Consider the following 4,646-nt stretch of genomic DNA (forward strand, 5'->3'; position numbering starts at 1 on the left):
GAGGTGTTCGATGTCGCCGTCGTTGTCACATGGGTGTCTTGCCCTTATCTGCAAAAGTAAAGTAGCACGAGGCTTCCCCCTATCGGGGGTTATGCGACAATCACATGCAATGAAATGGTGGGACCTATCGTTTCAATTCGTTTCGTTGTCCCTACGGTGCAATCCTAACGGGTAATCGTGGACGTGTACCATATACTCTACACACAGCCCATACGTGCGAGTATGGGCTCACCAGCTAGTTCGCACACCACTGGGCCATTGTCCTTATCCGGTGGGCATACTCTAGGAGCCCCTTATGCCGGGACCCGTTAAAACTAGAACCGTCACGGTAGCGCTATGCAATGCATAACGATCGTTGTCCTGCCATTGGATGTACGCGTCCGTACCCTCGTGATGGGATGGCGGTATCCCCCCAGATGCATGAACACACATAATGCATGAGGTACCCCTATTTCTACATTTATCTTTAATAACCATAACTCCCCTGTCACGTTCCATGCTTCATGTCATTCTCATTTTCAATTCACATTTCATACACATTTCTATCAGGGTTATGATTCCAGACAGTTTACCGTGTTTTATGTCATACAATTCATGCTGTTCACATTCACATATTCCATACAAACATGCCATAATCATTCAAGGACCACATATCATCACATGCATAACATATCACATCAAACTAAGCAGCATACATAGCATACATTCACGTTCACATGATTTCATACTTAAGCACATTAAACTAGCATACAATTTAATGACACGTGCAAATCCATGGGCACGTGCCAACATATAGCAAATAACGCGTAACCTACGACGGGTGAGCCATTTACCTGGTTAGCTTAAGTCGTTGTCACGTATATATCCTTAATGAAAGTTCGATTCCGTCCTTTGAAATCCAAGTCAACCTATGTGAGCTCATGACATCAGTTTCAAGTTTGAACTCTGTAAAATTATTTCTCTAATTTACAGGGTTAAAAACTGTTAGACAAAATTTAACGAGTTTCATGCCCTCTGATATTTACTGTTTTATTTTTAAATTCTGTTAAACAAATCTTCCCTTCTCCCTCTTTGTAATTATTTTCCTTTGGTAAATGATTTTCAGTTTTGTAAACATTTTCAATTCTATAATTGAGATATTCCTCTAATTCTCTAATTTTATATTTATTTTCATTCCGTAAACAAATATTGTTGGCCAATTTTAATTGATTGTTTGTCTACTATCTCATTGCCTACTAAAATTTTATTGATTCTAAACTGATTTCTTATAGCCATAACTATAAACAAAAAAGGAAATTTGAGATAGAATTTTACCCTAATAACAGACCAAAATCTCTCCTATGTCCCCATCATATCCTTTGAAACACCATTTACTTTTTACCACATCTGACATTTTTTTCTATTTATTTTTGGATTGATATGATAGGTGGGGTTTGTTAGACGAACACGACTCTCCATAATGGTATGATATTGTGAATATGGTATCTGATTCTAAATTGATTTCTTATAACCATAACTATAAACAAAAAAGGAAATCTGAGATAGAATTTTACTATGGTAACTAATTATTACTAGTAAAATAAAAAAGAGGAAATCTGAGATAGAATTTTACTATGGTAACTAATTATTACTAGTAAAATAAAAAAGAAAATCTTACCCTAATATTATTAGACCAAAATCTCTCCTATATCCCCCTTTTTTACTTTTTACCAGAGACATTTTTTTCTATTTATTTTTTGTTTTTGATTGAACTGATATGGTGGGGTTTGTTAGATGAACACGACTATCCACAATGGTATGATATTGTCCATTGATTTGCTGATTTGCTTCCCCAAAAGGCTCGTATGGAGTTAGTATTCCTCACTTATAAACCCATGTCCATTGCTTTGGGCTTCCCCAAAAGGCCTCATACCAATGGAAGACTTCCATCATCTTCCCCACGTTGTAATTCCTCCGCCCGGGTTAATACGGGTTTCTTTGGATAATAATATTTCAGAAAGGCTTCCCTTTACCGCCCGGGTTGATGCTGTGTTTATTATCCGACCACCACACTTCTGCATCTTTTTGTAACACATATGTCGCACACGCCACCTTATGGGTTGTTTGCACGTTTGGAGCAACTTCGAGGTGTCGCACACGCCACCTTATGTTCATAAGAGCATCTCATTGATTCAAAGGTTGTTTGCACGTTTGGAGCAACTTCAAGTGCAACTAGGCACGTGTTCTTTATGCTTTATTAATATGATGTATGATGATGTTTGATGCATGTTTTACAATAATTATGATGTGTTGATGATGACGATGTATGCTATAATGATGATCATAGTTTAGCTTTTTTTCTTCACCCTATAATTTGAATTGTGTCAGAAGTGGGATTTGAACCTACGCCCTCTCATGAGGACTAGAACTTGAGTCTAGTCAGGCCTTAGACCACTCGGCCATCCTGACTACTTTTTAATAAGTCCCACATTGGTTGACGAGGGGAATGAACCATTCGTTATAATGGTGTGAAAACCTCTCACTAATAGACGCGTTTTAGGACTGTGAGGCTGACGGCAATCCATAACAGGCCAAAATGGAATATATCTACTAGCGATTGGAGAGGGTGAGGAAGCATTTCTTTTAAGGGTGTGAAAAAATCTTCTTAGTAGACGCATTTTAAAACCGTGAGGCTGGTGGTGATATGTAATGCACAAAAGTGGACAATATCTGCTAACGGTGGGCTTGAGATATGGTATCAGAGCTAGTCACCAGGCGGTGTGCTAGTGAAGACTCTTGGCCCCAAGGTGGTGGATTGTGAGACTCCAAATTGATTAGAGAGAAGATGAAACATTTCTTATAAGGGTGTGGAAACGTCTCCCTAGTAGACTGCCAGCGAGGACGCTGGAAAACCTTTCCATAGTGATGCGTTTTAAAACCATGAGGCTGACGGCTATACGTAAGGAGCCAAAGCAGACAACATCTACTAGTGGTGGGCTCAGAATACTTTAAATAATTGGCTGGAATAGCTCAGTTGGTTAGAGTGTGTGGATGATCCCACATACACGAGAGGTAAGCTTTATACGCTTGAATAATGTCGTGTGTCGTCAGAATCCAGATTCAATTTTTAGGTTTTAAGAAGCTCATAGATGTGTCGTTTTAGGCATCTACAAGCCACGAGACTTCGTGAAAGAGAAGCAGAGAGTCCAATAAAGAGTTATAGGAGGAAAACGATGAGAAAGAACAATAGAAATGTTTGGTTTTATGTCATAAAACTCATAGTTTGTAAACAAAAACATATTATATTTTCAATAAAATTATTATTGATGTTTATTAAGTAAAGATTGTTATCGAATAAAGTAAATTTTACAATCATTAATCTAAACCAAATAAACTAAGACCACTCTGGCTATAGTATGATTACTTGAACTATTCGTAGAGACATAAGAGTAGATCAAGTTCAAGTATATAGTCAAAATGATCTATAGTACAGGGATAAGGCTGAGTACCTTATCTTGGGGACACTATTGATGCGGCCCACTTTTATATATGATATAAACAATGTCATCACTAAATTGTACATGTGGGACATGTGAGTTGGGTCGTCCTATGCAATGAGTATGGAGAGGGTGAGGAAGCATTTCTTTTAAGGGTGTGGGAAAATCTTCCTAGTAGACGCATTTTAAAACCGTGAGGCTGGTGGTGATACGTAATGCACCAAAGTGGACAATATCTGCTAATGGTGGGCTTGAGATATGATATCAGAGCTAGTCACCAGGCGATGTGCCAGCGAAGACGCTGGGCCCCCAGGGGGGTGGATTGGAAGATTCCAGATTGGTTCAAGAGAAGATGAAACATTTCTTACAAGTGTGTGGAAACCTCTCCCTAGTAGACTGCCAACAAGGACGCTGGAAAACCTCTCCATAGTAGATGCGTTTTAGAACCGTGAAGCTGACGACGATACGTAACGTGCCAAAGCAAACAACATCTACTAGTGCTGAACTCGAAGAATTTTAAATTATTAGCTGGAATAGCTCAGTTGGTTAGAGCGTGTGGCTGTTAACCACAAGGTCGGAGGTTTAAACCCTCCTTCTAGCGTTGGTGATCATTTGTTCTTTATGAGTGTCTTGATAATATTATTGTCTTACATATTCTATTGAATAATAACCCTTGAATCATGTTATAAGATGTTGAACACCACATTCCTGGATAGCCTGCTTCAATCTCCATCTTCCATAAACTGAAATCTTGTCATCGAACTTCTCAATTCCAATCTTCTTTGAACTTTCCATCTTCACAGATCGAATTTTGCCTTACCAATTGTTAGAATCGCATAGAAACGAACTTACACACTCGATCTAGATGAACCCAAAGAACAAGAAAAAGAAGATGCCTTGTGCTTCCACTGCTTTGTGGTCCCGAATTTTGCCTTACCAATTGTTAGAATCGCATAGGAACGAACTTACACACTCGATCTAGATGAACCCAAAGAACAAGAAAAAGAAGATGCCTTGTGCTTCCACTGCTTTGTGGTCCCGAATTTTTCCTTACCAATTGTTAGAATCGCATAGGAACGAACTTACACACTCGATCTAGATGAACCCAAAGAATAAGAAAAAGAAGATGTCTTATGCTTCCACTGCTTTGTGGTCAAGGTATTATGTTTA

At 38.7% G+C, this 4,646-nt stretch overlaps 1 non-coding gene across 1 annotated transcript; it reads left to right on the forward strand.

Moving 5' to 3' along the window:
• Nucleotides 1–4,003: 4,003 nt before the first annotated feature.
• TRNAN-GUU lies at nucleotides 4,004–4,077 on the forward strand. Its single transcript has one exon. It is a non-coding gene; the product is annotated as a tRNA-Asn (tRNA).
• The last annotated feature ends 569 nt before the right edge of the window (nucleotides 4,078–4,646 follow it).

The sequence above is a fragment of the Cucurbita moschata genome, unplaced genomic scaffold (assembly GCF_002738365.1).
Source record: "Cucurbita moschata cultivar Rifu unplaced genomic scaffold, Cmos_1.0 Cmo_Scf00047, whole genome shotgun sequence".
In the NCBI taxonomy this organism is placed as follows: Eukaryota; Viridiplantae; Streptophyta; class Magnoliopsida; order Cucurbitales; family Cucurbitaceae; genus Cucurbita; species Cucurbita moschata.